The following is a 22,997-nucleotide window of genomic DNA, read 5'->3' on the forward strand; positions in this document are numbered from 1 at the left end:
CAAGCAGGTTAATATCTAGATGGTAACAAAATATAAGCCTATGAATCTGAGAATTACAAAGGAGAGTGCTATTATGTCCTTCAGTTACAAAGAAAGCAATTAGTAATCAAGGTAATTCCCTGGGCAGGAAAACAACTCTTAAAACCATCTTAATGGTAAGACTGTATCAAATGTAGACAGTGACTGTTTTGTCTACTTTTTAGTCAAATGACTATGACCTACTAACCCTCTTATGACGACCACCTCCCAATGCAAACACATTTCAGAATTCCTAGTTTCTGCTGAAATAAGAGGGGCATCTTTAGGCTGGCTCCTGGGCTTAGGAGGCAGGCAGAGGGTCTTAAAGGAAGAGCTGGAAGTCAGAACAGACGCAGCCTATCATCCTCACTGTGAAAATCCAACTCAATTTCTCTGAGGACTGAACATCAATCTCTTTAAATTCTGCACATACGTTCAAACTCACCGGTGACCCATTTACCCTGAGCCTCTTTCAGCTAGCACTGATTTATATGAGTCCCTCGGGGGTAAGCTGCTGCCATCTGTGTGGGTCACAGGGTCACATCTAAATCCAAATTGTCAACACCCCCTACAGAACAAATACCATCATGTTGCTAAGTTCCCTTCTGGTGCCTCTTGCCCTTGTTACTTGAGAACTGACTCTAGCTCATGACCTGCTCTTTACCTTGCAGGGCCTCCTGTCAAGGCCAAACCAACAGGAGTCTCCATCCTTCCATGACCTTCTGAGCCATGCCACGCCCTGCTTCTTTATGAAGGGCCAGAATTTTCTCCCAGCTGAGGGATGCTAACTTCCTCTTTGGTTTTTTCAGACTCTGAATAAAGCCCTGCCTTCTCTGCTGGAAGTACAGGTGTGCCCCCCTTTCTCAGTCACTGCATTCCTATTTCTAATTCCTTTCTACCCTCTTGAGCACCAGTGAGAGCACTGGTTCCCTTAAATAAACCTCATTCCAAAGCACTGTTAATTTTTTAGATGTGATAACTGTATTTGGGTTATGTTAAATTTTAAAGAATGAGTCCTTACTCTTTTAAAGGTGCATCCTGGAGCACATGGGTGGCTCAGCCAGTTGAGTGTCCAACTTCGGTTCAGGTCATGATCTCACAGTTCATGAGTTCAAGTCCACATCAGGCTCTCTGCTGTCAGTGTGGAGCCTGCTTTGGATCCTCTGTCCCCCTCTCTCTCTGCCCCTCCTCCACTTGTGCTCTCTCAAAAATAAAATAAAATAAGATAAAATAAAATAAAATAAAATAAAATAAAGGTACATCTGAAATATTGACAAATGGAATGACATAATGTCTGCAATTGGCTTCAAAATGACACAGGATGAGGGAAGAGGATGGAGGTAGAGACAAGGTTGAAGGACAGGCGTGTGGGTTCCTGAGACTCTTCTGTCCACTTCTCTTTATGTGTTAAATTTTCCATAACAACAAAAAGGTTTTACAAAATCCCCTCCCTGGGATTTTACAGCATCCTTGAGTCCAACTGTCCCACCTGAGCTTTTCTCTGCATCCTTTTCAATTGGCGCATGTTTACTGAGCAACTACTACACTCAAGGTATTGCTAAAGCTGCAGCATAAAATTGACTGGCCCTGCCAATGAGCCCTCAGAATGTTGTCCTGTCCTGCAGAGTCCTGTCCTTTGTTTTAACAAAGTCTCCAAAGCTTCATTTCTCCAACTGGGACTGATTTTTCTCTCCTCCAAGCCAAGGTGGACAGTCAGGGCCTCCCCTTCCCTGGCCACATGGAATGGAGTGAGCCCAGCTTCCTGTCCTGGCATCACTAAGGGGATACCGACTCCTGTTCTTCCCTCACTCCAACTGAATGAGGTGGCCCAGGTGTGGGGCAGGGCAGAGAAGAGTTTCAGAGAAAGAGAGGCTGACTCATCCACATTTTGGAGGGTTTGGGTGAGGTCAACCACTCTGTTTAGCAACTTGTGGACAAAGGACCAAGGGCCAGCACATGTCCTGCCTCCCTTCAGGACCAGAAGCATAGAGAGAAGTACTGAAACCACTAGAGGCTCAATGCATGGACATAGGACACAGCCTTGTCCAAAGAGCTCCAAATCAGAAACCAACTTCCTTTCCAAACTAGGCACAGATATGTTGATTTGTTAAGAAGTCTGTGCAGCATTCTCAGGGAAGTCTGAACTCACAGCCAAAGTGGGGAAGGAATTTCCACCATGAGCTGTTGACCTATCAACATGCAATTTGCTGCCCTCCCTCCCAGGTAATGCTAAATGTTTCTCCTGGGGCCACCATAGAAATGGAAGCCAGTCCCATCAGTCAGTAACACCCTTCACTACCATCAACTTCAATAACCAATAATTCACACCCATATTCCCATTCTCTCAGTTCAGTAAGGACCAGGAAGAGAATCTGATGAGTAAAGGGTATAGCACTCCCAATATAGATACAATCTCTCTTCTCAGGTAGAAAAAAGGCTGCACCTATGCCTGGAAAACAGGGGCCAAGAATTTGGATACGAATGCACCTGGTGATCACCTTACCCTGTCTCTTTTGCCTCTCTATATCCACTGCATTAAATAAAAATGTGGGTAAAACAGAACTAAATCCCCATTCAATGGAAACCAGGAAATTTGGAAATGGAGGAATCAAGCCAGCTGTGGCAAACAATGCAGGGAGTCTGAACAGATGATATTTCTTTCTTTTTTTTTTTTTAACATTTATTTATTTTTGAGACAGAGAGAATCAGAGTGGGAGCAGGGGAGGCTCAGAGAGAGAGGAAGACACAGAATCCAAAGCATGCTCCAGGCTCTGAGCTATCAGCCTGACGCAGGGCTCAAAACAATGAACCATGAGATCATGAGCTGAGCCAAAGTTAGATGCTTAACTGACTGAGACACCAAGGTGCCCCTGAACAGGTGACATTTCTTAACATGAGCATTGTGTGGAACACTTATTAAAAATGGGGATTCCAGAAAAACACAGGGGTTCCCAGGCACCACATGACCATGACATAAGAATCTTGGTGGTCCTCCCCTAAGACTTTTAACATGCTCATCCCAGGGTACTTTATGCCCACCTACCAAAGTTAAAGAGAAGTTACTCAGGTTGTGTGTGTGTGTGTGTGTGTGTGTGTGTGTGTGTGTGTGTGTGTTGTTTAATCAATGCCAGTCAATATTTTACTAACTTAATAAGCTCACAAGAGACCTCATTACACCTTCTGGCCAACTAGGCAGATAGGGATCTTCCTCTTTGGGACTGAGGGATCTGAGAGCTAATAACTTGAACGTGACTGCATTTTCCCTTTGTGCTAAAAAGGGCACAGCCCTGTCCCCACCCAATCTCTAGGGATTGAAGATGGAGGCAGTGGCCACAGAAGAACCCACCATGGCTCAGTACTTGCAGGCATTCTCCAAACATTATAGGACAACTCCTTGCAACAAGACACCCTGCATTTGAGGAAGTCATTCCTTCAAATGGAAAGAGAAGAGTGTTGAGCAGTCCAGGAAGAGACCACCATTTCTCCAGGCCACTTGCATCCCAGCACACAAAGGCAGCAGGTTTTCCAGGAACTATTTACAGAGCCAGAACAAACCCACGTTCCCCAGGAATTTATTTCCACCTCTGGAGACCAGGGCAAACAGGGACAGAAAGAAAGCCTTTGAAGTCCTACCTTTTAGAGGATTTTCATTTGGGAGCAATTGGATGGCAGACTGCCCAGATACTCTTTAGGGTCAACCCCTAGGGCCAGCAGCCACCCATACCCCCCTCACCCCCTTGCTCAAATGCCAGCCTTGGTTGCTCTACAGGCAGAATCTGGGATGCCTGGGATAATTCCAAGCATTGGGCTGTGATGTCAGAATAGGGCTATGACATCAGTGTGTAGATAGGCCAGTCTGGGGAAGCTGGGTACAAGAGAGGGAGCCCCTGAGGGGCTGGACTAGCCCCCTAGAAGTAAGGGCAAGGGAGAGAGGTGGCTGGCTCTGTGGTCACTTATTGTTTCTCTCAGAGCCACACTGGGAGGCAGACCTGCAGATCTTCTAAAAATGATTCACAAGTACTGAGAGGTAAATTGCAAGCATGCTTGCCCATGCTTCCTTAGATAGCAACTTAGGAGCAGAGAAAGTGAACAACCATCCTCTAGCTCCCCCCTGCGTCAAGTGAAAAAATACTCTCTATTTTCTGACTGGGAGGTTCAACTTTGGACCCCACCCAGGGAGTCAGGAGCACAGCTCCCAAATGGGTTGAATATCATGGTCTCCCAGGATATAGTTAAATGCAGAGACATAAAATGCAAGACAATCCTTACATTTGAATTCCAGATACACAATAAATAAATTTTAGTATATGCCCCAACTATTGCACAGGACATACTTATATTAAAACATTATTTGTGAGGCATCTGGGTGGCTTAGTCGGTTAAGCATCCGACTTCGGCTCAGGTCATGATCTTGCAGTTTGTGGGCTCAAGCCCCACATCGGGCTCTGTGCTGACAGCTCAGAGCCTGGAGTCTGCTTTAGATTCTGTGTCTCTCTCTCTCTCTCTCTCTCTCTCTCTGACCCTCCCCTGCTCACACTCTCTTTCTCAAAAATAAACAAACATTTTTTAAAAACACCATTATTTGCTGTGTATCTGAAGTTCAGATTAAACTAGGTGATCTGTATTTTATCTGCTAAATTTGGCACTCCTACCTAAGGAGATTTTTTTTTTTTTTTAATATATGAAATTTACTGTCAAATTGGTTTCCATAGGAGATTTTTTTTTTTAATGCAGGTACCCTCCCCCCACCCTGCTCAGGACTGTTCTCATTCATTCAGATTTATCAGGGCAGGGAGGCCTGGGAACCTGTATTCTTTTAAAGCTGCCAAGATGGCTATTATCAGTAACTACAGCTAATTGTTCTTGGGCATTTGCCAAGCCAAGTGCTAAGTTCTTTCCATGCATTACCTAATAAGTTAGTCCTCACAGCACCTCTAAGGGGTGGTTCTATTATTAAGTCCATTTGACAAAGGAGAGAATGAGGCAAAAGACAGCAAGCAACTTGCCTAAGGTCACACAGCTGGTAAGTAAGGTAGGTAGCCATGGTTTGAGCCCAGGGAGGCTGGCTCCCAGGGACTTAGAAATCTTTGAACTGGAAGGACCCTGGGAGGCACATAATAGAAGCCTCCAGTGAACTGACAAATGGGGAATCTGAGGCTCTGGGAAGCCCATATTCATATTAACCGCTAACTACTGTGTACACGGGGCTAAGCCAAGTTGCAGAGAGCAAGCATCTGGCCCCAGCAGGAGGCTGGCTCAGGGAAAGTTTCCAGAATGGTCTCTCCTTGAAGAAGAAGCAGATTTAAAGGGAAGCAAGGTGTGGGAAAAGGGCTGGGTGCTAGGGAAAAGGGTTTTGCAGGTAAGAGGTTCAGCATGCCTGGCAACAAGCAGTGTGCTGATGAAGAGAGGGGAAGCTGGGCAGGTCTGGAGGGCAGGAGAGAGCCAAAGAAGGAATACGAATCAAAATTGCATTTTGTTTCAAATTAGCCTGCAGCAAATTTTACTTTTTCGTCATACAGTTTTATGCATTTTAACACATGTGTAGATTCATTAAAACACCTCCACAACTAGGACATAGAGTAGTTCCATCACCCTCAAAACACTCCCTCATCCTGTAACTTTGTATCACACCCTCCCTCCACCCCTCACCATGGCAATCACGGATCTGTCCTTCATCTCTACAGTTTTTACCTTTTCCAGAATGTTATATAAATGGAGTCATACAACTTTTTGAGAATGGCTTCTTTCACTTGGCATAATGCCTTTGAGATTCATCCAAGTTGTTGCATGTCTGGGTAACTCATTCATTGTTATTGCTGAGTGGTACTCCATTATGTTGTGGAGCTGAGTTTGTTCAGTCATTTACCCATTGAAAGACATTTGGGTAGTTTCCTGTACTTTGCCATTAAAACCAATGCTGTTCTGTATGCAGGCTGTTGAGTGAACCTAAGTTTCCATTTCTCTAGGATAAATATGCAGGGGTGTGACTGCTGGGTCATATGGTAATTGCATGTTTAGCATTGTAAGAAACTGCCAAACTATTTTCCAGGGTAGCTGTACCATCCAATATTCCCACCAGCAATGTATACGACAGATCCTTGCCAGCATTTGGTATCATCACTATTTTTTATTTTAGCTCATGTAATAAGTATGCAGTCATATATTATAATGATCTTAATTTGCATTTCTCTAATAGCTAATGATAATAATCACCTTTTCATGTATTTATTTGTCAACTTTATCTTCTCTTCAGTGAAATATCCGTTCATTTTTTTTTCCCATTTATAGTTAGATTGTCTTTTTATTGTTGACTTTTTAGATTTCTTTATATATTCTAGATACTAGTCCTCTGTTGGACAAGTAGTTTGCAAATATTTTCTCCCAGTCTGTACTTTGTCTTTCTATCCTTTTGATAGGGTCTTTTGCAATGCAAAAGTTTTCCAATTTGAATTCCAATTTATTAAGGTTTTCTTTTATGGAGTGTGCTTCTCATGTCTTAGACACGATCTCATCTCTGAGAACTCTTCATCTATCCCTACATCCCAAAGATATCCTATGTCGTTGAAAGTTTTATAGTTTTACATTTAAAACTATGCTCCATTTTGGATTAATTTCTGTATACTATATGGTGCTTCGGTTGAGGTTCATTTTTTTTGCCTATGGATGTCCAGTGACTCCAGCATAATTTGTTGAGAAGACTATTTTGCCTGCATGAAATTTCTTTAGTATCTCTGTCAAAAAATCAGTTTGGTGTATTTGTGTTTATTTCTGCTTTTTTTAAATTCTGTTAGTTTGTCTATAGGTCTCTGTTTCTCCACCAACATCATATTGTCTTGATCGTTCTAGCTATATAGTAAAGTCTTAGCATCGGGTAAAGAGATTTCTTCCAGTTTATTTTAATTCAAAATGTTTTTTGATTTTTTAATGTTTATTTATTTTTTTAACTTGTTTTATTTTTTATTTTTTAAAATTTACATCCAAATTAGTTAGCATATAGTGCAACGATGATTTCAGGAGTAGATTCCTTAGTGTCCCTTACCCAGTTAGCCCATCCCCCCTCCCACAACCCCTCCCGTAACCCTCAGTTTGTTCTCCATATTTATGAGTCTCTTCTGTTTTGCCCCCCCCCCATTTTTATATTATTTGTTTCCCTTCCCTTATGTTCATCTGTTTTGTCTCTTAAAGTCCTCATATGAGTGAAGTCATATGATTTTTGTCTTTCTCTGACTAATTTCAGTTAGCATTTATACCCTCCAGTTCCATCCACATAGTTGCAAATGGCATGATTTCATTCTTTTTGATTGCCAAGTAATACTCCATTGTATGTATATATAGCACATCTTCTTTATCCATTCATCCATCGATGGACATTTGGGCTTTTTCCATAGTTTGGCTATTGTTGCTAGGGCTGCTATAAACATGGGGGTGCATGTGTCCCTTCAAAACAGCACACCTGTATCCCTTGGATAAATGCCTAGTAGTGCAATTGCTGGGTTGTAGGGTAGCTCTATTTTTAGTTTTTTGAAGAACATCCATACTGTTTTCCAGAGTGGCTGCACCAGCTTGCATTCCCACCAACAATGCAAAAGAGATCCTCCTTCTCTGCATCCTCACCAACATCTGTTGTTGCATGAGTTGATAACATTAGCCATTCTGACGGGTGTAAGGTAATATCTCATTGTGGTTTTGATTTGTATTTCCCTGATGATGAGTGATGTTGACCATTTTTTCATGTGTTGGTTGGCCATCTGGATGTCTTCTTTGGAGATTTTTTTCAAAATGGTTTTAGCTGCTCTAGTTCCTTTGTGTTTCCATATAAAATTTAGAGTAAGTTAAAAAAATATCTTGCTAGGATTTTGATAGAAATTGTTTTAAACACATAGATCAATTTAGGGAAAACTCACATCTTTACTATGTTGAGTCTCCCAGTCCATGGATATGGTATGTCTTTCCATTTCTTCAGATATTTGATTTCTTTTCATAAGCATTTTGTAATTTTTAGCAAACAGATCCTGTACAAGTTTTGTTAGATTTATACTTAAGTATTTCATTCTGAGGAAATAATAAGTGGTATGGTGTTGGTTTTTTTAAGTTTAAGAGAGAGAGAGACAGACAGAACGAGCAGGAGAGGGGCAGAGAGAGAGGGAAAGAGAGAATCCCAAGCAGGCTCTTCACTGTCAGCTTGCAGCCGGACTCAGGGCATGAACTCATGAACCATGAGATCATGACCTGAGCTGAAACCAAGAATCAGACAGTTAACCGACTGAGCCACCCAGGTGCCCCAATGGTATTGTGTTTTAAATTTCTGTTCCCATATGTTCTTTGCCAATATATAGGTATATGATTGATTTTTGTTTTTTGATCTTATATCCTACAACTTTCTTGAACTCACTTATTAGTTCTATGCACTTTGGGGAGTTATTTAGGTTTTTACTGTTGAGTTTTAAAATTCTTAACATAGTTTGGATACAAGTCTTATATTGAATATATGATTTGCTAGTCTATAGCTTAACTTTTTTGGTCTCTTTGCAGTGTCTTTTGCAGAGTAAAAGTTTTACATTCTTGATATATATCAACATATCAATTTTTTTCTTTTATGAATTATGCTTTTGATGTCATGTTTAAGAGATCATATTTAAGAACTTATTGCTTAATCTTAAGTCACAAAAGTTTTCTCCTATGTTTTCTTCTAAAAGTGTTATAGTTTTGTGTTTTATATTTTGAGTTAACCTTTATATGAGTAAGGCTTAGATCAAGATACTTTTTTAACATATAAATGTCTAATTGTTCCAACATTACTTGTTGAAAAGATTATCCTTTCTCAATTGAATACTGCTTTTGTAACTTTGTCAAAATCCTACTGCCCTTATTTGTGTAGGTCCACTTTTGGACTATTCTGTTCCATTAATATACGTGTCTCTTTGCCAACACAACACTATCTTCATTACAGTTCTTTATAGTAAGTCTTAAAATTGGGAAATTAATCCAACCTTATCCTTTTCAAAATTGTTTTAGATTCTCTAGTTCATTTGTCTTCCCATATAAATTTATAATAATCTTGTCTACAATGAAAAAAAATCTTGCTGGGATTTTTATTGGAATGGCATTAAATCTATTGATCAATTTGGGGAGGACTGACATCTTTGTCAGTCTGTTGAATCTTCTGATCCATGAGCATTGTATGTCTCTCCATTTATTTTGGTCTTTTATCTGCATTTTATAGTTTTTGGTACACAGATACTATATGTTTTGCAATATTTATACCTAAGTATTTCATGGGGGCACATTATAAATTTTAAAAATTTGGTTTCCAAAGGCTCACTGCTAGTACACAGAAATATATTGGGGCACCTCGGTGGCTCAGTCGGTTGAGTGTCCCAACTTTGTCTCAGGTCATGATCTCATGGTTTGTGGGTTCGAGCCCTATATTAGGCTCTGTGTTGACAGCTCAGAGACTGGAGCCTGCTTTGGATTCTGTGTGTCTCTCTCTCCCCATCCCTGCTCACACTCTGCCTCTCTCTCAAAAATAAATAAAACATTTAAAAAATTAAAAAAAAAGAAATACAATTGACCTTTGTGTATTGATCCTGTATTCCATAGCTTTGCTAAACTCACTTATTCTAAGAGTATTTTTGTAGATTTCTTAGGATCTTCTATATAGCTATCTTGTCATTTGCAAATAGGGGTAAGTTTTTGTTTCTTCCTTTCTAATCTGAATGTCTTTGATTTTTTTTTCTTGCTTTATTATACTGGCTAGGACTTCTAGTATGAAGATGAATATGAGTTATGAGGATAGACATCCCTGCCTTGTTAATGATCCTAGGAGTCTTTCACCATTAAGTACAATGTAGGTTTTTTAAAGTTGCTCTTAATCAGGTGGAAGAATTCCTTCACTTGGAGCAATTCCCAGTTTGCTGAATGTTTTTACCATGAATGATACTGAATTTTTTCAAGTGCTTTTTCTGAATCAATAGACATGATCATGTAGTCTTTATTCGGACCATTAAGATGGTGATTACATCGATTGATTTTCAAATACTGAATCCATATTGCACAGCTAGTATGAATCCCACTCAATCATTGTGTATTATTCTACTTATATATTGCTATATTCAAATTACTAATAGTTTGTTGAGGACTTTATCATCTGTGTTCATGAGAAATATTGGTCTGAGGTTTCCTTGTACTATCTTTGTCCAGTTTGATATCAGGGTAATGCTGTCCTCATAAAATGAGGACAGATTAATGCAAATGGTGTTATTCCTTTTTCAAATGTTTGATAGAACTCGCCAATGAAATCACCTGGGCCTGAAGATCTCTTTTTTTTTTCCTCAATGTTTATTTATTTTTGAGAGACAGAGAGAGACAGAGCATGATCGGGAAGGGGCAGAGGGGAGAGGAATACACAGAATCCGAAGCAGGCTCCAGATTCTGAGCTTTCAGAACAGAGCCTGATGCGGGGCTCAAACTCATGAACTGCGAGATCATGACCTGAGCTGAAGTCAGACACTTAACCAACTGAGCCACACAGGTGCCCCTTGATTTCTTTTTTTTTTTTTTTCTTTTAAGCTTTTAAACTATGAATGCAATTTTTTTAATACTTAAAGGATTATTCAGATTATGTACTTGATCTTGGGTACATTCTGGAGTTTATGATTTTTGAAGAACCAGTTTATTTCATCTAAGTTGTCAGAATTGTGGGCAGAGTTACTTGTAGTATTCCTTTATTATTCTGTCATGTCTGCTAATTGCTTCTTTCATTCCCAATGTTGATACTTTGATATTTTCATTTTAGTAGGCAATTGACCTAGTTGGGTTCAAACCATAAGTTCTAATCAAACTCCTCCTGGTGATGGTTTCATTGTCAATTCCCCTTTCCATACCTTTGTAGTGCAGTGAATCGCTCCCTCATATATGCCAGCCAGTGGCCACTGGGACCTTGGTATTCACGTGGGTTTTAGGTCAGTTCTCAAAGTATGCAATTTAGGATCTGAATTATGCATGTGCAGCTTGGATGTGAACCTAGAAGTTCATAAACAACTTTATGGGGTCACCTTACCAAGCTCCTCTCTGTAATATCTTGGTGTTTCCCAGTTCCCAAGGGCTCTCTCTTTCTGTCCTCTGGCCCACAACTGGGGCTTAATTTACTTATCTCCCCTGCCCATTTCCCATAACTGCACCCACATCTGGGGCCAAGTGGATGGGAGGAGAAAGAGAAGACTGCAACAGGTCCTCACTCACCCTCTTGGGACCATAGCCCTTTCTACTGGAGAGGAGAGTTCCCCTCAGAGCTTGAGGGGCCTGCACCTCCTGCTGCCACCATCACTGCCAGGAGAACTTTCCTGTTACTTGGGTCTGAACAAGAGGGCTTGTCCTGGAGCTCTCTCTGTCTGCTTACTCAGCGGTCTCCCCTGAGTCCAGACTGGAAAATACTGGAAGGAAAAAAGTTATAAATTCACCACCTGTTCAGTGTTAATTCAAATTATGGTCTTCTCCAATCTGCTTGTGGCTATTTAATATCTAGGGTGCTTAAACAGCTCTCCCACGCATTCTGTCCAGGTTTTCTAGCTGCACAAAGTGAAGTATTCTCATTTCATCCTACTCAGAACTGGAATTGGGCTGAACTGAATTTTAGAAGACTTACTCTGGCTGTTGGAGTCTCTCGAATCCACAGTCTGGGAACCCAGGTGGCCGAACCAAGGTAGAGGCCATACAGGTGAAGGACAGCAGGCAGATACAAAACTGTTCAGGGCTGGTGCTCACAGGATCTCATGACAGCTGAATTTGAGAGGTGAAGGAGGGCAGGAGTAAACAGGACACTCAGGTTTACTACTTGGCCAACTTCCAGATCTGGAAGATAACCTAAGACTACGATGAGGGCAGTTTCAAGGCAGTGGGCAGTGGGTCAGGTGGGGCAGTGGGAAGAAGCCAGGAGAGGAGTTGAGGCTACAGGAGAGAAAGAACAGCGGTGTAGCCAGGTCCCTTTGGAGTCACACAGGGGTGCATGCAGGGAGGTTGCTAAGTCTGACGGCAGAGAGCTGAGGTGGTCCAGAAGGTGGGCTTTTTGGTTCTATGGAATGAGAAGGAGGCAAGGTCTTTTTCTGGAGTGTAGTGAGGATATGTAGAGTGGCAAGGACTTCAAGAGTCACTAGAAGATAGGGAAGGAGGCTGTCAGGGGAACCCCTAGAAGGGCTGGCACTAATAAAGGCCCAGGAGAAGCCCTGGGTCTGAGGGTGTGCTATCTATATGGTTGGGAGGGATTGACCCTAAAGCTTGACTGTGTGGCATGTGTACCTTGGCTCAGCAAAGGGGCCCTACTAATGCTGCCTGAAGGCAGAATGTGCAGTACTGAAGGGTCATCACCAAAAGAGCAACAGCCTCACTGCTGTCAACTGAACAGCTACCACACTCAAGCTGCTGAGCTGAGCAGTTTGTGATATGATTTAATTTATTCCTCTTGACAACCATAAGTGGTCTTTATCAATAGACATGCTTTGAGGGTAAGGAAGCAGAGTCACAAAGTGGTCAAGCAACACTGCCAAAGTGACCCAGCTAGCAAGTGGCACAGCCAGGATTCAAGCCCAGGGTTATCCATTCCTGGGCTGCCACACGGTTAAGCAGAGGGTACGTGGGTGTGACAGAAGCTAGACAACCAGGTGAGGGAGGAAGACCCTTCCAAGGAGGAACTGAGAGATAGATACTGGGCCAGGCTAAGCAAGGGAGAAAAAAGGAAGAAGGCAGCTGCAGGAGGAGGAGCCAGGGTCTAGAAGGGAACTGGGAGGGTAGCTACTATGGCAACCAGAAAAGGGCCAGCCTCTGACTTCAAATTACTGAGCCAGAGCCCCAGGGTCCAGAGGTAGTTGTGTCGGGGAGGCGGAAATCTGAAGATGAAAGAGTGTGCCAATCAGAGGGCAAGGCCCAGGAGCTTGAGGACAAGCTCCACATCCAAGCTCCCTGTTGGACCTGAGGGCTGAGATGGTGGAAAGCAATCCCAGCAGGGGCACCAAGATGCCAGGATTTGGATGAATGACAGCCTTGGGGAGGTGAATGCTGGAGATGGGCATGACCCTGGTCCTAGTCCCCAGCCCCTCTCAGACCTAGGGGGCTGCCTAGATGTAAGTTCATTTTCCTGATTGTGTTCTTCTCCCTGGAGGTACCACATCTGATGAACCCACAGGGACCTTTTTAAAAAGATGAGTGATTGAGGGGCGACTGGGTGGCTCAGTCGGTTAAACGTCTGACTTCGGCTTAGGTCATGATCTCACGGTTTGTGAGTTCGAGCCCCATAACAGGCTCTGTGCTGACAGCTTGCAGCTCGCAGCTTGGAGCCTGGAGCTTGCTCCCTATTCTGTGTCTCCTTCTCTCTCTGCCCCTCCCCCACTTGTGCTCTGTCTCTCTCTATCAAAAATAAATAAATGTAAAAAAAAATAAAAAAATAAAAAGATGAGTGATGGAGCAAAGGCGCATGTGCAAGCCAGCCCTAGCAGGCCCAGCACAACCTCAGAAGATCCAGCCACTAGATGGCAGCTGTAAACATCAGATAAAGCCTTCCATAGTCAAAGGATACCTGCATTTAGAAGCTACTAAAAGAGCAGATCATCCAGTCCTGGGGTTGCCTGATTCCACATCAGAATATCAAGAAGACTCCATGCCCTTCCTTACACAGATTCTTCTAGCAACACACAAGAAAAGGCTTGTGAATCTGAGATGAAGGAAAGACTCTCCTGAAACACTGGTGAGCTCTGCTCTTTCTGGTGACATGGGGCTCTGCCCATCTCCAGCCCGGCCAGAAGGTCCCCTGATCAGCTGCCCAGGACATCACCTGAGGCCCCAGCCACCAGCCTCCTAGAGCTCCATGTGCTCACTCTTCCCAGGCTCCCCTCATCTGGCATGCTGCCTGAGGCGGGAAGCCTGACCATTCACTAGCTGCAGCCTATGCAGGCGTAGATGTTGTCTTGAGCATTCCATGGCAACTGGGCAGAGGCCCACAGGAGTACACAAGCAGGATGATCCCAGATTGGGGTTTGGCAGGTGGATATGCTGAAAGGTCAAGAGGCCAACAAGGGCCTGGCAAGGAAGGGGCTTCATGGGAGACCCATGGGAAAGGCTGCACAGCGGGAAGGGTGGGTGGACAGAAGAAGGCAGGGGGGTCAAAGGACAAGGGTCTTCGGGAGCTTGAAGACAGATGTGGGGACGATCAGTAATGGGGACAGCAAGATATGGTCAGCAATGACAAAACAATGGAAGACTTGTGAGGGGTAGGGGGAAAGGGGACAGTCCTAAGAGATGGCCAAAGATGATGCTAGAACTTGCAACCTTCAGTGAAGTTGCAGGAGATAAGGGTGAGCAGCAGGAGCCCTGCATGCAGAGCAGCTCCACGTAAAAGAGTCAGGCACTTCTGGGGCAGGCCACCACCTGACACAGGCTTCCCTGAAGCTGAAAAAAGAGCCTCCAAGAAAGAACAAAGGACATGGGGAGGGGAGCAGGGTATGTCACAGGGTGCGGTGTAAGTGAGGGGCACAGAGAGAAGGCTAGGGAGGGAAGAGCCCTCCAGCACAAAGGAGAAACAGAGGACAGTGGCTGAGGATAGCAGGGACAGGTGGGTTCATTTCTTCCTAAGAAGCAGTAAGGACAATAAATAAGGAAAAGAGAACTCCATTTAAAACAAGCCAATAAGTTTTGTTGGTTGTTTCCTTTGCTGTGCAGAAGCTTTTTATCTTTATAAGGTCCCAGTAGTTCATTTTTGCTTTTAATTCCCTTGCCTTTGGGGACGTGTCAAGTAAGAAATTGCTACAGCTGAGGTCAGAGAGGTCTTTTCCTGCTTTCTCCTCTAGGGTTTTGATGGTTTCCTATCTCATCTTCAGGTCCTTTATCCATTTTGAGTTTATTTTTGTGAATGGTGTGAGAAAGTGGTCTAGTTTCAATCTTCTGCATGTTGCTGTCCAGTTCTCCCAGCACCATTTGTTAAAGAGACTGTCTTTTTTCCATTGGATATTCTTTCCTGCTTTGTCAAAGATTAGTTGGCCATATGTTTGTGGGTCTAGTTCTGGGGTTTCTATTCTATTCCATTGGTCTATGTGTCTGTTTTTGTGCCAATACCATGCTGTCTTGATGATTACAGCTTTGTAGTAGAGGCTAAAGTCTGGGATTGTGATACCTCCTGCTTTGGTCTTCTTCTTCAAAGTTACTTTGGCTATTCAGGGCCTTTTGTGGTTCCATATGAATTTTAGGATTGCTTGTTCTAGTTTCGAGAAGAATGCTGGTGCAATTTTGATTGGGATTGCATTGAATGTGTAGATAGCTTTGGAAGCGTCTGCACAGCAAAGGAAACAACCAACAAAACTAAAAGGCAACCAATGGAATGGGAAAAGATATTTGCAAATGACATATCAAACAAAGGGTTAGTATCCAAAATCTATAAAGAGCTCACCAAACTCCACACCCGAAAAACAAATAAGCCAGTAAAGAAATGGGCAGAAAACATGAATAGACACTTCTCTAAAGAAGACATCCGGATGGCCAACAGGCACATGAAAAGATGCTCAACGTCGCTCCTCATCAGGGAAATACAAATCAAAACCACACTCAGATATCACCTCACGCCAGTCAGAGTGGCCAAAATGAACAAATCAGGAGACTATAGATGCTGGAGAGGATGTGGAGAAACGGGAACCCTCCTGCACTGTTGGTGGGAATGCAAACTGGTGCAGCCGCTCTGGAAAACAGTGTGGAGGTTCCTCAAAAAGTTAAAAATAGACCTACCCTATGACCCAGCAATAGCACTGCTAGGAATTTACCCAAGGGATACGGAAGTTACTGATGCATAGGGGCACTTGTACCCCAATGTTTATAGCAGTACTCTCAACAATAGCCAAATTATGGAAAGAGCCTAAATGTCCATCAACTGATGAATGGATAAAGAAATTGTGGTTTATATACACAATGGAGTACTACATGGCAATGAGAAAGAATGAAATATGGCCCTTTGTAGCAATGTGGATGGAACTGGAGAGTGTGATGCTAAGTGAAATAAGTCATACAGAGAAAGACAGATACCATATGGTTTCACTCTTATGCGGATCTTGAGAAACTTAACAGAAACCCATGGGGGAGGGGAAGAAAAAAAAAAAAAAAGGTTAGAGTGGGAGAGAGCCAAAGCATAAGAGACTCTTAAAAACTGAGAACAAACTGAGGGTTGATGGGGGGTGGGAGGGAGGGGAGGGTGGGTGATGGGTATTGAGGAGGGCACCTTTTGGGATGAGCACTGGGTGTTGTATGGAAACCAATTTGACAATAAATTTCATATGTTGACTAAATAGATAGATAGATAAATAGATAAATAGATAAATAAATAGATAAATAAATAAATAAATAAATAAATAAATAAATAAATAAATAAATAAATAAATAAAACAAGCCAATAAAAACAAGGTAGTTGCCTGGGCGCCTGGGTGGCTTATTCAGTTAAGCATCTGACTCTTGATCTTGGCTTAGTTCATGATCTCGCAGTTTGTGGGATCGAGCCCTGCACCAGCATAGATGCTGCTTAGGATTCTCTCTCTGCCCCTCTCCCTCTCTCTGCCCCCCTCCCTCTTGTGCTCTCTCTCTCAAAATAAATAAATAAACTTAAAAATAATTTTTTAAAAACCAAGGTAGTTGCCAAAATGAGCACTGCCCTCGACAGAGATTTTGCGAGGCATCACCATCGCATGGACATGGAGGACTGTAACAGCATCTCTGGGTCCTGCGGATGAGATGCCACAGTAGCTGCATGCCACCAGGGCAGGCAATCCCAGCCCTAGCAAGAACTGGTCCTGTAGGGTCTTGGCCTTCTGACCTCATCCCTTGAGGCATTTTTAGAAGTTACAGTCAGCCTTGGGGCCTGGCTGCCTATAGCACAGCAGGCCAAAGGGACCAGGTATAGCAGCCAGAAGGCCAGGACCCAATGGGAAAGCAAAGGCTGGAGAGAAGTGAACCATGTGGCCTGGAGTCAGCGAGGGGCAGGGCTCAGAGTACACCATCAGGGTGGACCCCACATCCATGCCTGCTGTTGCTCTCAGTTCAAGTGTCCTCCTGACGGTGGCCCTGTTCTGTAATCCTTCCTTCCACTGTTCCCTTGTGAAAGGCTCCTCAACCTGCCCCATCTGATAGGGGTGCTCAGCTTGCCTCTCTCATCCCATATCCTCTGTCCCCTCCTTTGGGAGTACTGGCCTAGGCTGGGCTGCCACTTAATCCAATGCCAGCTCCCTTTTCCCACAATGGGTTCTGGGGCATGTATCCCTGTGTCCTTGGCCTCCTTCTCACTCTGCCTTCAGGCATAGCTCATCTCAACCTCCAATGGGTCAGGGACACCATGGCTGCCTACTCTCAACCCCAGTCAGAGAGCTCCTCCAAGGCTGGGTCCAAGCCTGTGCCTGCTCATCTCTGACTTCCCCACACATGGCCCAGCCCCCAGTGTAAGAGCCTTCACTAAGCAAAAAGGAAGAAATCTAACATTGATTGGAGAAAAGACCATTGGATTTTAGGGCATTTGACAGGACATGATGCTTCAGTGCTTCCAAATCCTTATGATAATTTGAAACATGTGTAAGTAATTTGCAGGCAAATAGGACCTTGCCCAGGAAACGCCCAATGATAGCTGTTAGCCAAACCCTTTTTCAAAGGGGTCCAAATAACTGAAGTATTCAAATCTTCTGATGCAAGGTCCCTGGGCAAAAAGTTCATTCTGCTGTATGGGGGATTCTGCCACTGACCAAAGGTGCTCAGGCCTCCTGGGATGGGCACGTGGCTTCTGTGCTCTGGCTGCTGAACCAGTCAGTCCTCCTGGCTAAACTCTCCCTTCAGGAGCCCTGTGCACACAGCCAGATGGAGGCCCTAGCCCCAGATATTCCCAAGCCCACCCCTACCAGACTGTTCTCAAACCTCCCCTTGGTGACTGCCAGGCTGAGGGACGATGCAGCCCAAATGCATGCCGTGTCCCCAGCCACAGAGAACCCCCACAGTCCCTGAACACATCCTCTCCTCTGCTCCAGACATTCCCACTGCCTGGATAGTCTTCCTTCTTCCCTTCTCTCCTCACCTCCATCTCCATATTTCAAGCTCTTCTCTGTCCCTCAAAACCCAGCTCAGGTCTCAGCTCCTACAAGTAACCTTCCCTGACTTTGTTCCCCTCTCCCACCCATCCCAGTGGTGACAGCCTCCTACCTTACACTGTGCTAACTCACCTGCAAATTACTCTAACCTCCATGGGAACTGTCACGCCTCGTTCATAAAGTTTGAGTTCATGTAGGACTGTGCCATTTGAATGACATCCATTCCCTCTGAAATGTTAATATACAAGAGCACATACTGTGCAGAGGTCTATTAGGGGTTATTTTTTATATAATAAAAATTATTGTGGCCTGGAAATAGGTGGTTCCCTCCTTTTGCCCATTTTAATCTTTTTTTTTTTTTTTTTTTTTAAGTAGGCTCCATGCCCAGCATGGGGCTTGAACTTACAACTCTGAAATTGAGAGGTGCGTGCTCTACTGACTGAACCAGCCAGGTGCCCCCAACTTTTGCTCATTTTAGACAACTGGCAGGTTAAAGCCAGAAATATAAAACTGGAAGAATATTCCAATATAGCAATATACTCAAGAATACAATATTCCAATATACTCAAGAATATTTACAAAGATGGCAAATAAAAATATAGATTAATATTTTTAAAAACTGGAAGAGCTCAAAAGGCCAAGTTTCAGGTGCCCAAGAGATCAGTTACTTCTACAGAGAGCAAGGGAAGATATGCACAGCTGAGGGGTGGGCTCCAGGAGTGTGTCCAGGTCCTGGGCTCTGCAGAAGGTCCACAGCTAGGGCAGGGCTGGCAGGGGAAGGGCCACTGTCACAGCACCCAGACTCCTGACTGACACAGACACTCCTTTAGGAGGTGCAGGCATACCCTCAAGGTGATCATGACTCGTCCCTCTGCATCCACCAGTGACATGTCCCCACCCAGAGGGGAGGGCAGCTGCCTTCTCAGAGATGCAGCCCCCTGGGGCTGCTGTGCCACATTTCATGCTGTTGGAGGTAGGTCATTTTAAGACAGTGAAAGAATATTTTTCCCCTTCCCTTTTCAAACACCCTGGGGTGCTTGACCTTCTGCGGTTGATTCTGTCATATCACTTACTACCAGCTGTGGGCAGGATGATTTATGAGTGCTAGGGCACACTCCCCAACAACAGTGCTGGGATGAGTGGAATTACTAGCACCCATAGCAGTACACACCTCCCATGTGTTATCACATAATCCTCCTGGCAACTGAGCAGGAGTGCCGAAGATGAGGAATCTGGAACTCAGAAATATTCACTGGTTTGACCAAGGCCCCAGGGCTGGATGGGAGCTCACAGAAAAGCCTTGCCAACCACCCATTTTACAGATAGAGTGAGGTCCCAAGGGACACAGTGACTTGCCCAAGGTCAGATCTGACCCTCCTTGACTCAGCACCCTGTCCATAGTACCACAGAACATTCTACCAAATTTGGAAAGTGAATGGCAAAAGAAACACAAAGTAGCCCAGAAAGACAACCTTGGAGTCATGAAGTACCCTTGGGACCCCCAGCCCCAGCCCAGCTCTGTGCTGGAACCTCCCATCATGTCCCCTACCAACACTTTCCCTTTTGTAGTCCACTGATTTGTTTCCCAGACTAAGCAGAAATCGGTCTCACCCCTTTTTCCACTGGTTCTGCTTATGTCTTCCAGTGCCACAAAAACAAAAGCAAAAACAGAAACACAGGTCTGCATCCTTGTTCACATTCTCTGACCCTTCAAAATTTCAATATGAGTAGGCTCTACCTGGCCTTCCCTTCTCCAGATTAAACGTCATCAGTTCCTTCATCTGTTCTAGTGGTGACAGGTATAGAGAAACCACAACACCCCAATCCTCCTCTCCAAGGACGATTCTAGCATGGACAAGGGTGTCCTGGCTGCTCTGCACACTGGCCCCACAACAGATCCTCCAGTGCCAAGCCCAGTGGTGGGCCCTGAGGTCACCATGGAAACAAGATACACAGGATCTCTCTGCCCTGGAGGAACTAAGGTTTTATGAAAAGGATGGATAATAAGTAAATAAACAAGTCAGTCAACTAATAATGAAAAATTGCAGTGGAGAAAATAACAAGGATTCTGTCATGAAGCTGTCCTAAGAAGGGAACAACTTAAAACACTCTTAAGTGTTATTAAGCTGAGACCTGAAGGATGAAAGCCAGGCAGGCCAAGAGTAGGAGCAGGAGTGTTCTAGGCAGAGAAGGCCAACGAGTACAAAGGTCCTGAGGCAGGAGCTGAGTATAGTGAGGAGGGAGACAGGCGGGGAAGGAGGCCATAGACTGTCATACAGCATAAGGAGCTCAGATTTTACCCTAAGAGCACTGACAAGCCACCTGAGATTACTGTGTGTGTGTGGTAAAATATACATAACATTTAACATTTTAAACATTTTACGTATATAATTCAGTGATATTTAGTACATTCACAATGTTGTGCAACCATCACAACATTTTCACTACCCAAAAAGAAATCCTGTACCCACTAAGCAGACACTTCTCAACCTCTTTCCCCAGTTCCTGGCAACCACTACTCTGCTTTCTGTCTCTCTGGACTTGCCTATTGTGGACATTTCATGTGAACAGAATCATAAAACATATGGCCTTCTGTATCTGTCTTCTTAACGTGTGTTCAAGGTTCATCCATGTCATAGCATGCATTAGTACTTCATCCCTTTTCCTTGCTCAGTAATATTCCACTGAATGGACATAGCACACTTATTCATTCATTCATCTGATGATGGACATTTGGGCTATATTCACCTTTTGGCTCTTGTGGATAGTGATGCTATTAACATTCATGTACAAGTTTTTGTTTGAAAACATGTTTTCAGTTCTTTTTTGCTTGAAAACGTGTTTTCAGTTCTTTCAGTGTTCAGTTCTTTCCACTGAATGGAGTGGAAGTGCTAGGATCATAGAGGTAATTATGCTTAACTCAGTGAGAAAGCACTAGAACATTTTCCATAGTAGCTGCACTATTTTACATTCCTACTGGCAATGTATGAGGGTTCCTATCTAACATATCCCTGTCAATGCTTACTTTCCATTGTTTTGTTGCTGGGTTTTTGTTTTTGTTTTGATAATAGCCATCCTAATAGGTGTGAAGTGGTATTTCCTGATTCAGATTTTCATTTTCTTAATGACTAACAATGTTGATTATCTTTTCATGTGTTTATTGGCCATTTGTGTCTTCTTTGAGGAAATGTCTATTCAAGTACTCTGCCCACTAATATTCTGGATACTAGCCTCATCAAAAACATGTCTTGCAAATATTCTCTCCCATTCTGTGAGTTGTCTTTTTCCTTTCTTAATAAATGTCCTTAGATGCACAAAAGTTTTAAATTTTGATAAAGTGTAATTTATGTATTTTTTTTTTTTTTTTGTCTTTGGCTGCCTGTGCTTTTGGTGTTATATCTAAACAACCACTGCCAAACCCAAGGTCATGAAAATTTACTCCTTTTTCTTCCTTCGGGTATTATGGTTTTGGCCCTTATATTTAGGTCTTTGATGCATTTGAGTTAAGTCTTTGTATATGGAGTGAGGTAGGAGTCTAACTTCATTCTTTTACATGTGGACATCCAGCCATCTCAGCACCTTTGTTGAAGAGACTATCCTTTCTCCATTGAATGACCTTGGTACCCTTGCTGAAAATCCATTGATCATAGATGTATAGTTTATTTCTAGACTCTTAATTTTATTTCATTCATCTGTATGTCTGTCCTTAGGTCAGTACCATACTGTTTTGATTTATAGTAAACTAGCTTTATAGTAAGTTTTGAAATTGAAAAGAGTTCTCTTAACTTTGTCTTCCTTTCCAAGATTGTTTTGGCTACTTTGGGTTCCCTGGAATGTTTTTTTCTACCTCTAAGAAAAAAGGTCATTGTAATTTTGATATGGATTATACTGAATCTATACATTGCTTTGGGTTGTATTGTTGTCTTAGTAATATTAAGTCTTCCAATCCATGAACACAGATGTCTTTCCATTTATTTAGGTTTTCATTAATTTCTTTCAGTAATTTTTTTAATTTAAAAATTTTTTAAGTTTTCAGTGAAATTTCATATCCTTGGTTAAATTTACTCTTCAGAATTTATTTGTTATCATACTTAAAGGAAATTGTTTTCTTAATCTCTTTTTTTTGGATTGTTCATTGTGGGTATATAGAAATATAAGTGATATTTGTTGATCTTGTGCCCTGCAGCTTTGCTGAATTTGTTTATTAGCTCTCATAGGGTTTTTCTGTGGATTCTTTGGCATTTTCTATATGTAGAATTGTATCATCTATGTGCCAATAGAAAGTTTTACTTCTTCCTTTCCAATTTTTCCTTTTGTTTCCTTTTCTTGTCTAGAACTTCAAGTACAATGTTAAATAGTCATGGTGAAAATGGGGATCCTTGTCTTGTTCCTGATCTTAGGGGAAAACTTCAGTTTTTTACCATTGAATATGATGCCAGCTGTGGGTTTTTCATAAATGGCCTTCATCATATTTGATGTTTTTATCAAGAAAGGGTGTTAGATTTTGTCAAATCCTTTTTCTGCATCAATTGAGATGATCACATAAGTGAGGATTTTTTCCTTCAATCAGTGAAGTATACTATATTGATTGGTTTCTTATGTTGAACTGCCCTTGTAACTCCTGGGATAAATCCCACATGGTCATGGTGTATAATCCTTTTGATATGCTGTTGGATTTTGTTTGCCAGTATTGTGTTGAGGAGTTGAGGGGTTGAGATGTTGAATCTATATTCATAAGGGATAATGGTCTATAGTTTTCCTTTCTTGTGATACCTTTGTTTGGCTTTGGTATAGGGGCAGACTCACAGAATAAGTTAGAAAGTGTTTCCCTCCCCTTAATTTTTTTGGAAGAGTTTGAGAAAGACTGGTATTAATTCTTCTTTAAGT

The 22,997-nt window shown here is 42.8% G+C and overlaps 1 protein-coding gene across 5 annotated transcripts in view; it reads right to left on the bottom strand.

Annotated features, from left to right (window-relative positions):
- OSBP2 (oxysterol binding protein 2) overlaps positions 1-22,997 on the bottom strand; it is a 191,257-nt gene that overhangs the window by 115,108 nt on the left and 53,152 nt on the right. Inside the window, exon 1 of one of the 5 annotated variants that reach the window (XM_042961995.1) lies at positions 3,652-3,777. The exons of the other annotated variants lie outside the window; for them this stretch is intronic. The gene's annotated coding sequence lies outside the window, so the exon portion shown is untranslated. Of the gene's footprint in view, positions 1-3,651; positions 3,778-22,997 lie in introns of those variants that run through there. 5 annotated transcript variants of the gene reach the window in all.

This window comes from Panthera tigris, chromosome D3, assembly GCF_018350195.1.
Source record: "Panthera tigris isolate Pti1 chromosome D3, P.tigris_Pti1_mat1.1, whole genome shotgun sequence".
Lineage (NCBI taxonomy): Eukaryota > Metazoa > Chordata > Mammalia > Carnivora > Felidae > Panthera > Panthera tigris.